The sequence below is a fragment of the Arachis stenosperma genome, chromosome 2, assembly GCF_014773155.1.
Source record: "Arachis stenosperma cultivar V10309 chromosome 2, arast.V10309.gnm1.PFL2, whole genome shotgun sequence".
Taxonomy (NCBI): Eukaryota; Viridiplantae; Streptophyta; class Magnoliopsida; order Fabales; family Fabaceae; genus Arachis; species Arachis stenosperma.
The window spans coordinates 24,176,249-24,188,924 of NC_080378.1; the positions used below are offsets into that span (position 1 = coordinate 24,176,249).

The 12,676-nt window shown below is 41.7% G+C and overlaps 1 non-coding gene across 1 annotated transcript; it reads left to right on the forward strand.

Annotated features, from left to right (window-relative positions):
- Positions 1 to 6,201: 6,201 nt before the first annotated feature.
- On the forward strand, positions 6,202 to 6,309 carry LOC130965062 (small nucleolar RNA R71). The gene has a single exon (XR_009081119.1). It is a non-coding gene; the product is annotated as a small nucleolar RNA R71 (small nucleolar RNA).
- Positions 6,310 to 12,676: the final 6,367 nt, after the last annotated feature.

Sequence of the window (12,676 nt, forward strand, 5' to 3'; positions counted from 1 at the left end):
ACGGGTTCTGCAGTATTTCCTAGATGAGGCTTCTATTGTTGCCCACTGGTTTGGTGCTGGCTAGTTTTGAGAGTACGTCAGCTCGGGCGTTTTGCTCGCATGGATGTGGTAGATCCTATATTCCCCGAGTTGTCCGAGCTGTTCCTTGGTTTTATCCAAATATTTTTTCATGGTAGGGTCTTTGGCTTGGTAGCTGGTGCACGAAATTGTGATCACTACAATTTCGCACAACTAACCAGCAAGTGTACTGGGTCGTCCAAGTAATAAACCTTACGCGAGTAAGGGTCGATCCCACAGAGATTGTTGGTATGAAGCAAGCTATGGTCACCTTGTAAATCTTAGTCAGGCAAACTCAAATGGTTATGGGTGATATATGAATAAAAGATAAAGATAGAGATAGAGATACTTATGTAATTCATTGGTAGGAATTTCAGATAAGCGTATGAAGATGCTTTGTCCCTTCTGTCTCTCTGCTTTCCTACTGTCTTCATCCAATCCTTCTTACTCCTTTCCATGGCAAGCTGTATGCAAGGGTTTCACCGTTGTCAGTGGCTACCTCCCATCCTCTCAGTGGAAATGTTCAACGCACCCTGTCACGGCACGGCTATCCATCTATCGGTTCTCAATCAGGCCAGAATAGAATCCAGTGATTCTTTTGCGTCTGTCACTAACGCCCCGTCTTCAGGAGTTTGAAGCTCGTCACAGTCATTCAATCATTGAATCCTACTCAGAATACCACAGACAAGGTTTAGACCTTCCGGATTCTCTTGAATGCCGCCATCAGTTCTAGCTTATACCACGAAGATTCCGGTTAAAGAATCCAAGAGATATCCACCCAATCTAAGGTAGAACGGAGGTGGTTGTCAGGCACGCGTTCATAGGTGAGAATGATGATGAGTGTCACGGATCATCACATTCATCAAGTTGAAGAACAAGTGATATCTTGGAACAAGAACAAGCGGAATTGAATAGAAGAACAATAGTAATTGCATTAATACTCGAGGTACAGCAGAGCTCCACACCTTAATCTATGGTGTGTAAAAACTCCACCGTTGAAAATACATAAGAACAAGGTCTAGGCATGGCCGAATGGCCAACCTCCCAAAGTGATCGAAAGATCTAAAGATCAACCGATTCCAAAGATCAGAAGATGAAAATACAATAGTAAAAGGTCCTATATATAGAGAGCTAGTAGCCTAGGGTGTACAGAGATGAGTAAATGACATAAAAATCCACTTTCGGGCCCACTTGGTGTGTGCTTGGGCTGAGCGTTGAAGCATTTTCGTGTAGAGACTCTTCTTGGAGTTAAACGCCAGCTTTTATGCCAGTTTGGGCGTTTAACTCCCATTTTGGTGCCAGTTCCGGCATTTAACGCTGGGAATTCTGAGGGTGACTTTGAACGCCGGTTTGGGCCATCAAATCTTGGGCAAAGTATGAACTATCATATATTGCTGGAAAGCCCAGGATGTCTACTTTCCAACGCCGTTGAGAGCGCGCCAATTGGGCTTCGGTAGCTCCAGAAAATCCACTTTGAGTGCAGGGAGGTCAGAATCCAACAGCATCTGCAGTCCATTTCAGTCTCTGAATCAGATTTTTGCTCAGGTCCCTCAATTTCAGCCAGAAAATTCTTGAAATCACAGAAAAATATACAAACTCATAGTAAAGTCCAGAAAAGTGAATTTTAACTAAAAACTAATAAAAAAATACTAAAAACTAACTAAATTCTACTAGAAACATACTAAAAACAATGCCAAAAAGCGTACAAATTATCCGCTCATCACAACACCAAACTTAAATTGTTGCTTGTCCTCAAGCAACTGAAAATCAAATAAGATAAAAAGAAGAGAATATGCAATGAATTCCAAAAACATCTATGAAGATCAGTATCAATTAGATGAGCGGGGCTTTTAGCTTTTTGCCTCTGAATAGTTTTGGCATCTCACTCTATCCTTTGAAATTCAGAATGATTGGCTTCTTTAGGAACTCAGAATCCAGATAGTGTCATTGATTCTCCTAGTTAAGTATGATGATTCTTGAACACAGCTACTTATTGAGTCTTGGCCGTGGCCCAAAGCGCTCTGTCTTCCAGTATTACCACCGGATACATACATGCCACAGACACATAATTGGGTGAACCTTTTTAGATTGTGACTCAGCTTTGCTAGAGTCCCCAATTAGAGGTGTCCAGGGTTCTTAAGCACACTCTTTTTGCCTTGGATCACAACTTTATTCCTTTCTTTTTCTTTCTTTTTCCCTTTCTCTTCTTTTTTTTTTTTTGTATTCACTGCTTTTTCTTGCTTCAAGAACCATTTTTATAATTTTTCAGATCCTCAGTAACATGTCTCCTTTTTCATCATTCTTTCAAGAGCCAACATTCATGAACCACAAATTCAAAAGACATATGCACTGTTTAAGCATTCATTCAGAAACAAAAGTATTGCCACCACATCAAAATAATTAATCTGTTATAAAATTTGAAATTCATGCAATTCTTTTCTTTTTTCAATTAAGAACAATTTTATATTCAAGAAAGGTGATGGATTCATAGGACATTCATAACTTTAAGGCATAGACACTAATGATCATAAGACACAAACATGGATAAACATAAACATGAAAATTCGAAAAACAAGAAAATAAAGAACAAGGAGATTAAAGAACGGGTCCACCTCAGTGATGGCGGCTTGTTCTTCCTCTTGAAGATCTTATGGAGTGCTTGAGCTCCTCAATGTCTCTTCCTTGTCTTTGTTGCTCCTCTCTCATGATTCTTTGATCTTCTCTAATTTCATGGAGGAGAATGGAGTGTTCTTGGTGCTCCACCCTTAGTTGTCCCATGTTGGAACTCAATTCTCCTAGGGAGGTGTTGATTTGCTCCCAATAGTTTTGTGGAGGAAAGTGCATCCCTTGAGGCATCTCAGGGATTTTATGATGAGAGGGGTCTCTTGTTTGCTCCATCCTTTTCTTAGTGATGGGCTTGTCCTCATCAATGAGGATGTCTCCTTCTATGTCAACTCCTTATAGAGTTCTTGGGCTATAACCTCATGAACTTCTACTTCTTCTCCAATCATGATGCTATGGATCATGATGTCCCGGTCTAGAGTAACTTCAGACCGGTTGCTAGTGGGAATGATTGAGCGTTGGATAAACTCCAACCATCCTCTAGCCACGGGCTTGAGGTCATGCCTTCTTAATTGAACCGGCTTCCCTCTTGAATCTCTCTTCCATTGGGCGCCCTCTTCACAAATGTCAGTGAGGACTTGGTCCAACCTTTGATCAAAGTTGACCCTTCTTGTGTAAGGATGTTCATCTCCTTGCATCATGGGCAAGTTGAATGCTAACCTCACATTTTCCGGACTAAAATCTAAGTATTTCCCCCGAACCATTGTAAGCCAATTCTTTGGGTTTGGGTTCACACTTTGATCATGGTTCTTGGTGATCCATGCATTGGCATAGAACTCTTGAACCATCAAGATTCCGACTTGTTGAATAGGGTTGGTAAGAACTTCCCAACCTCTTCTTCGAATCTCATGTCGGATCTCCGGATATTCACTCTTTTTGAGTTTGAAAGGGACCTCGGGGATCACCTTCTTCAAGGCCACAACTTCATAGAAGTGGTCTTGATGCACCCTTGAGATGAATCTCTCCATCTCCCATGACTCGGAGGTGGAAGCTTTTGCTTTCCCTTTCCTCTTTCTAGAGGTTTCTCCAGCCTTGGATGCCATAAATGGTTATGGAAAAACAAAATGCAATGCTTTTACCACACCAAACTTAAAAGGTTTGCTCGTCCTCGAGCAAAAGAAGAAAGAAGAGAGTAGAAGAAGAAGAAATGGAGGAGAGGGAGATGGCTTTGTGGTTCGGCCATTATGGGTGGGTTTGGGAGGGAAAGTGGTTTGAATTTGAATGGTGAGGTAGGTGGGGTTTTATGAAGGATGGATGTGAGTGGTGAAGAGAATAGTGGGATTTGATAGGTGAAGGGTTTTTTGGGGAAGAGGTATTGAGGTGATTGGTGAATGGGTGAAGAAGAAAGAGGGTGGTGGGGTTGGTGGGGATCCTGTGGGGTCCACAGATCCTGAGGTGTCAAGGAAAAGTCATCCCTGCACCAAATGGCGTGAAAAAATGTGTTTTGAGCCAATTCTGGCGTTAAACGCCGGGCTGGTGCCCATTTCTGGCGTTTAACGCCAGGTTCTTGCCCTTTCCTGGCGTTTAACGCCAGTCTGGTGCCCCTTTCTGGCGTTAAACGCCCAGAATGGTGCCAGACTGGGCGTTAAACGCCCACCTGCTAGCCTTACTGGCATTTAAACGCCAGTAGGTTCTTCCTCCAGGGTGTGCTATTTTTCTTCCTATTTTTCATTCTGTTTTTGCTTTTTCAATTGATTTTGTGACTTCTCATGATCATCAACCTACAAAAAGCATAAGATAACAAAGGAAAATAGGTAAAATATAACATTGGGTTGCCTCCCAACAAGCGCTTCTTTAATGTCAGTAGCTTGACAGAGGGCTCTCATGGAGCCTCACTAATGCTCAGAGCAATGTTGGAACCTCCCAACACCAAACTTAGAGTTTGAATGTGGAGGTTCAACACCAAACTTAGAGTTTGGTTGTGGCCTCCCAACACCAAACTTGGAGTTTGACTGTGGGGGCTCTGTTTGACTCTGTTTTGAGAGAAGCTTTTCATGCTTCCTCTCCATGGTGACAGAGGGATATCCTTGAGCCTTAAACACAAAGGATTCTTCATTCACTTGAATGATCAATTCTCCTCTGTCCACATCAATCACAGCCTTTGCTGTGGCTAGGAAGGGTCTGCCAAGGATGATGGATTCATCCATGCACTTCCCAGTCTCTAAGACTATGAAATCAGCAGGGATGTAATGGTCTTCAACTTTTACCAGAACATTCTCTACAAGTCCATAGGCTTGTTTCTTTGAATTGTCTGCCATCTCTAGTGAGATTTTTGCAGCTTGTACCTCAAAGATCCCTAGCTTCTCCATTACAGAGAGAGGCATGAGGTTTACACTTGACCCTAAGTCACACATAGCCTTCTTGAAGGTCATGGTGCCTATGGTACAAGGTATTGAAAACTTCCCAGGATCTTGTCTCTTTTGAGGTAATTTCTGCCTAGACAAGTCATCCAGTTCTTTGGTGAGCAAAGGGGGTTTGTTCTCCCAAGTCTCATTTCCAAATAACTTGTCATTTAGCTTCATGATTGCTCCAAGGTATTTAGCAACTTGCTCTTCAGTGACATACTCATCCTCTTCAGAGGAAGAATACTCATCAGAGCTCATGAAAGGCAGAAGTAAGTCCAATGGAATCTCTATGGTCTCATTTTGAGCCTCAGATTCCCATGGTTCCTTATTGGGGAACTCAGTGGAGGCCAGTGGACGTCCATTGAGGTCTTCCTCAGTGGCGTTCACTGCCTCTTCCTCCTCTCCACATTCGGCCATGTTGATGGCCTTGCACTCTCCTTTTGGATTTTCTTCTGTATTGCTTGGAAGAGTACTAGGAGGGAGTTCAGTAATTTTCTTGCTCAGCTGTCCCACTTGTGCCTCCAAGTTTCTAATAGAGGACCTTGTTTCATTCATGAAACTTTGAGTGGTTTTGATCAGATCAGAGACCATGGTTGCTAAGTCAGAGTGGTTCTGCTTAGAATTCTCTGTCTGTTGCTGAGAAGATGATGGGAAAGGCTTGCCATTGCTAAACCTGTTTCTTCCACCATTATTGTTGTTGAAACCTTGTTGAGGTCTCTGTTGATCCTTCCATGAGAAATTTGGGTGATTTCTCCATGAAGAATTATAGGTGTTTCCATAGGGTTCTCCTAGGTAATTCACCTCTTCCATTGAAGGGTTCTCAGGATCATAAGCTTCTTCTTCAGATGAAGCATCCTTAGTACTGTTTGGTGCATTTTGCATTCCAGACAGACTTTGAGAAATTAAATTGACTTTGCTAAGTCAATATTTTGTTCTGAGCCAATATGGCATTCAGAGTATCAATCTCAAGAACTCCTTTCTTCTGATTTATCCCATTGTTCACAGGATTCCTTTCAGAAGTGTACATGAATTGGTTATTTGCAACCATTTCAATTAGTTCTTGAGCTTCTGCAGGCGTCTTCTTCAAATGAAGAGATCCTCCAGCAGAGCTATCCAAAGACATCTTGGATAGTTCAGAGAGTCCATCATAGAAAATACCTATGATGCTCCATTCAGAAAGCATGTCAGAAGGACATTTTCTGATCAATTATTTGTATCTTTCCCAAGCTTCATAGAGGGATTCTCCTTCCTTCTGTCTGAAGGTTTGAACTTCCACTCTAAGCTTACTCAATTTTTGAGGTGGAAAGAACTTTGCCAAGAAGGCATTGACTAGCTTTTCCCAAGAGTTCAGGCTTTCTTTAGGTTGTGAATCCAACCATGTCCTAGCTTTGTCTCTTACAGCAAAAGGGAATAGCATTAGTCTGTAGACCTCAGGGTCAACCCCATTAGTCTTGACAGTGTCACAGATTTGCAAGAATTCAGCTAAAAACTGATGAGGATCTTCCAATGGAAGTCCATGGAACTTGCAATTCTGTTGCATTAGAGAAACTAATTGAGGGTTAAGCTCAAAGTTGTTTGCTCCAATGGCAGGGATAGAGATGCTTCTCCCATAGAAGTCGGGAGTAGGTGCAGTAAAGTCACCCAGCACCTTCCTTGCATTGTTGGCATTGTTGTTGTTTTCGGCTGCCATGGGTTCTTCTTCTTTGAAGATTTCTGTTAGGTCCTCTACAGACAGTTGTGCCTTAGCTTCTCTTAGCTTTTGCTTCAAGGTCCTTTCAGGTTCAGGGTCAGCTTCAACAAGAATGCCTTTGTCTTTGCTCCTGCTCATATGAAAGAGAAGAGAACAAGAAAATATGGAATCCTCTATGTCACAGTATAGAGATTCCTTGAGGTGTCAGAGAAACAGAAAAATAGAAGAAAGAGGTGGAAGAATTCGAACTTAGTGAGATAGAGTTCGAATTGTGCATTGAGGAGGAGTTTTACTCCATAAATAGAGGGATGTGAGAAGAGAAGAAGAGTTTTTTTTTTTCGAAAATTAATTAAAAAAATTTTGAAAAGTTGATTGATAATTTTCGAAAACTAAAAGTGGGAAAGAAATCAAGTGATTTTTGAAAAAGATTTTGAAATTAGAAATCAAAAAGATATGATTGAAAACTATTTTGAAAAAGATATGATTTGAAAAACAATTTTAAAGAGATTTGATTTTAAAATTAATGACTTGGCTAACAAGAAAAGATATGATTCAAACATTAAACCTTTCTCAACAGAAAAGGCAACATACTTAAAATGTTCAATCAAATCATTAATTGTTAGCAAGTATCTTTGAAAAAGGAAAGAAATTGATTTTGAAAAAGGTTTGATTGAAAAGATATGATTTGAAAAAGATTTGATTTTGAAAAACTTTGAAAACTTGAAAAAAATTTGCATTAAAAACAGAATCTTCCCTCTTGTGCCGTCCTGGCGTTAAACGCCCAGAATGGTGCACATTCTGGCGTTTAACGCCCAATGCTCTACCTTTTTGGGCGTTAAACGCCCAACCAGGCACCCTGGCTGGCGTTTAAATGCCAGTTTGCCTTCTTCACTGGGCGTTTTGAACGTCCAGCTTTTTCTGTATAATTCCTCTGCAGTATGTTCTGAATCTTCAATTCTCTGTATTATTGACTTGAAAAGACACAAATTAAAAATTTTTTTGGATTTTTAATAATCAAGATGCAACTAAAATCAAATAACAATGCATGCAAGACACCAAACTTAGCAGTTTGTATACCATTGACACTAACAAAATGAGAATGTATATAACAAAACACTCAAGTCAGGAGAATTCAAAGATCAAAAGAAGGAAATCATCAAGAATAACTTGAAGATTAATAAAGACACATGCATGAATTCGAAAAAAATGCAAGAAGAACAGAAACATGCAATTGACACCAAACTTAACATGAGACACTAGACTCAACAAGAAACATAGAATATTTTTGGTTTTTATGATTTTGTAAAATTTTTTTTTTTCGTTTTTTTTTCGAAAATTAAGTGGAAAAGAAAATAAAGGTATCAAAATTCTTAATGAGAATTCCAGGAATCATGCAATGTTAGTCTAAAGCTTTAGTCTAAAGAAGTTAGACATGGCTAGCCAAGCTTCAGCAGGACATTACATTCAAGAGCTAAATTGATGAGAATCAATCAGCTTTGGTGATGATAAGAACATCACCTTGAAACACTAGAATTCATTCTTAAGAACTCTGAAAAATACCTAATCTAAGCAACAAGATGAACCGTCAGTTGTCCATACTCGAAACAATCCCCGGCAATGGTGCCAAAAACTTGGTGCACGAAATTGTGATCACTACAATTTCGCACAACTAACCAGCAAGTGTACTGGGTCGTCCAAGTAATAAACCTTACGCGAGTAAGGGTCGATCCCACAGAGATTGTTGGTATGAAGCAAGCTATGGTCACCTTGTAAATCTTAGTCAGGCAAACTCAAATGGTTATGGGTGATATACGAATAAAAGATAAAGATAGAGATAGAGATACTTATGTAATTCATTGGTAGGAATTTCAGATAAGCGTATGAAGATGCTTTGTCCCTTCCGTCTCTCTGCTTTCCTACTGTCTTCATCCAATCCTTCTTACTCCTTTCCATGGCAAGCTGTATGCAAGGGTTTCACCGTTGTCAGTGACTACCTCCCATCCTCTCAGTGGAAATGTTCAACGCACCCTGTCACGGCACGGCTATCCATCTGTCGGTTCTCAATCAGGCCGGAATAGAATCCAGTGATTCTTTTGCGTCTGTCACTAACGCCCCGCCCTCAGGAGTTTGAAGCTCGTCACAGTCATTCAATCATTGAATCCTACTCAGAATACCACAGACAAGGTTTAGACCTTCCGGATTCTCTTGAATGCCGCCATCAGTTCTAGCTTATACCACGAAGATTCCGGTTAAAGAATCCAAGAGATATCCACCCAATCTAAGGTAGAACGGAGGTGGTTGTCAGGCACGCGTTCATAGGTGAGAATGATGATGAGTGTCACGGATCATCACATTCATCAAGTTGAAGAACAAGTGATATCTTGGAACAAGAACAAGCGGAATTGAATAGAAGAACAATAGTAATTGCATTAATACTCGAAGTACAGCAGAGCTCCACACCTTAATCTATGGTGTGTAGAAACTCCACCGTTGAAAATACATAAGAACAAGGTCTAGGCATGGCCGAATGGCCAGCCTCCCAAAGTGATCGAAAGATCTAAAGATCAACCGATTCCAAATATCAGAAGATGAAAATACAATAGTAAAAGGTCCTATATATAGAGAGCTAGTAGCCTAGGGTGTACAGAGATGAGTAAATGACATAAAAATTCACTTCCGAGCCCACTTGGTGTGTGCTTGGGCTGAGCGTTGAAGCATTTTTGTGTAGAGACTCTTCTTGGAGTTAAACGCCAGCTTTTATGCCAGTTTGGGCGTTTAACTCCCATTTTGGTGCCAGTTCCGGCGTTTAACGCTGGGAATTCTGAGGGTGACTTTGAACGCCATTTTGGGCCATCAAATCTTGGGCAAAGTATGGACTATCATATATTGCTGGAAAGCCCAGGATGTCTACTTTCCAATGCCGTTGAGAGCGCGCCAATTGGGCTTCTGTAGCTCCAGAAAATTCACTTCGAGTGCAGGGAGGTCAGAATCCAACAGCATCTGCAGTCCATTTCAATCTCTGAATCAGATTTTTGCTCAGGTCCCTCAATTTCAGCCAGAAAATACCTGAAATCACAGAAAAACACACAAACTCATAGTAAAGTCCAGAAAAGTGAATTTTAACTAAAAACTAATAAAAATATACTAAAAAATAACTAAATCCTACTAGAAACATACTAAAAACAATGCCAAAAAGCGTACAAATTATCCGCTCATCAGTAGCTCCCTGTTATTTGTGAGGTAACGACTTGTGAATCGCTGTAGATGTTGAGTTTTTGAGCTCCAACCTCCCTAGCCAGCTTCAAACCATCTAATAACGCTTCATATTCTGCCTGGTTGTTCGAGGCCGGGAATCCAAATTTGAGGGAAAGCTCAAGTTGGGTTCCTTGGTTGCTTTCGATTATCACACCTGCACCGCTTCCAGTTTTATTCGAGGAACCGTCCACGTATATATTCCACTCTATGGGGATCTCCGGGGTGTCTGTGAATTCTGCAATGAAGTCGGCTAGGTATTGTGACTTAATGGCTATCCGTGCCTCGTATTGGAGGTCGAACTCAAACAATTCGATTGCCCATTGTAGGATTCTTCTTGCTAGATCTGTTTTCTGCAATATCCCCTTTATGGGTTGGTTGGTCCGAACCTTAATGGTATGAGCTTGGAAGTACGGGCAAAGTCGTCGGGATGTTAGTATGAGAGCGTAGGCAAACTTCTCTATTTTCTGGTAGTTCAGCTCTGACCCTTGCAGTGCTTTACTAATGAAGTAGACGGGTTGTTGCCCACCCTCGTCTTCTCTAATTAGTGCTGAGGCTATCACCCGACTTCCTACTGCGAGGTACAATATGAGTGGTTCTCCTTCTCGTGGTCGAGATAGGATAGGTGGCCGTCCCAAGAATTCTTTGAAGTCTCGGAAGGCTTGCTCACATTCCGCTGTCCACTCGAAGTTCTTTCCCTTCCTTAAAGTAGCATAGAAAGGGAGGGACCTTATCGCTGACCCTGCTAGGAATCTGGACAAGGCAGCCTAACTCCCATTGAGTTGTTGTACCTCTTTGACGCAGGTTGGGCTCTTTCATGTTGAGTATGGCCTGGCATTTATCTGGATTTGCCTCGATTCCTCTTTGTGTGAGCATAAAGCCCAAGAATTTACCTGCTTCCGCTGCAAAGGTGCATTTAGCCGGGTTAAGTCGCATGCCATGCTTCTTCCGTATGGTGTCGAACACTTGAATCAAGTCGGCCAGTAATGTCTCTTCACTGTGTGTCTTTATCAACATGTCGTCCACGTAGACCTCCATGATTTTTCCGATGTGGTCTGAAAAGACCTTATTCATTAGCCTTTGATAAGTAGCTCCCGCATTCTTAAGGCTGAAAGGCATTACGATATAGCAATAGTTTGCTTTGGATGTTAGAAACGAGGTTTTTTCTTGATCCAGTGGATACATTGGGATCTGGTTGTACCCCGAGTATGCGTCCATAAACGAGAGATACTTATATCCAGATGAGGCATCTACTAGAGCGTCAATGCTTGGGAATGGATAAGGATCTTTTGGGCAGGCTTTGTTGAGGTCGGTGTAGTCGGTGCACATTCGCCACTTCCCATTTGACTTTCTTACCAAGACGACATTTGCTAGCCATAGTGGGTACTTAACTTCTCTTATGAATCCTGCCTCTAGTAGTGCTTGCACCTGTTCTTCCATAACCTAAGACCGTTCTGGCCTGAGTTTTCTTCGTCTTTGTTGTACCGGCCGGGATCTCGGATAGACTGCCAACTTGTGGCTCATTAGTTCGGGATCTATGTCTGGCATGTCGGCGGCTTTCCATGCGAAGAGATCAACATTATCTCGTAGGAACTGTATGAGTGATTCCTTTGCGTCTCCTTTTAGGATTGTGCCAATATTAGTTGTCTTATCTGAGGTGTCTCCGATCTGAACTTTCTCTACTTCTCCTTCGGGCTGTGGACGGAGTTCTTCTCGCCTCTGAACTCCACCAAGTTCGATTGTGTGGAATTCTTCTCCTTCGCCTCTGAGGTATAGACTTTTGTTATAACAGTGACGCACCATCCTTTGATCTGCTTTTATTGTAGCTATCCCTTCTGTAGTTGGAAATTTCATACATAGGTGTGGAGTTGAAACTATTGCGCCGAGTTGATTTAACGTTGTCCGACCTATTAACGCATTGTAGACTGAGCTTACATTGACTACAATGTAGTCTATCTTGAGTGTTCTGGATTGGTTCCCCTTTCTGAAGGTTGTATGTAGCGATACATATCCCAGTGGTTGTACTGGGGTATCCCCAAGTCCGAACAGGCTGTTCGGGTATGCTCTTAGCTCTTTTTCTTCTAAGCCGAGCTTGTCGAAGACACTTTTGAATAAGATGTCGGCGGAGCTTCCTTGGTAAATTAATGTACGGTGGAGGTTGACATTTGCCAATATGATAGTGATGACCATGGGGTCGTCGTGTCCTGGGATGATTTCGGATGCGTCTTCTTTGGTAAACGTAATTACTGGGATGTTTGGCACCTCCTTCTTTCCTCCGACATGGTATACTTCTTTGAGATGTCGCTTGCGGGATGATTTGGTGATTCCTCCTCCCGCAAATCTGTCGTGTATCATGTGGACGTGTCTTTCAAGTGTGCGAGGTGACTGCTCAGACCGTCTGACATCTTCATCCCTTCTTCTTTTTCTTGGCTCTTCATCCCGGTTGGCCAAAAACCGATCTAGTTTTTCTTCTCTTACTAATTTTTCTATGACATTTTTCAAGTCGAAGCATTCGTTGGTGGAATGTCCTCGGACTCGATGATGCTCACAGTATTCGTTCCAATTTCCTCCTCCTCTTTTGCCTTTGAGTGGCCGAGCAATGGGTATTTTTTCCGTATGGCAGACTTCTTTGTAAACATCTACCAAGGATACCCTAAGAGGGGTGTAGTTATGATATTTTTTATTTTCTCCCCGGAGCGATCTTCCTTTT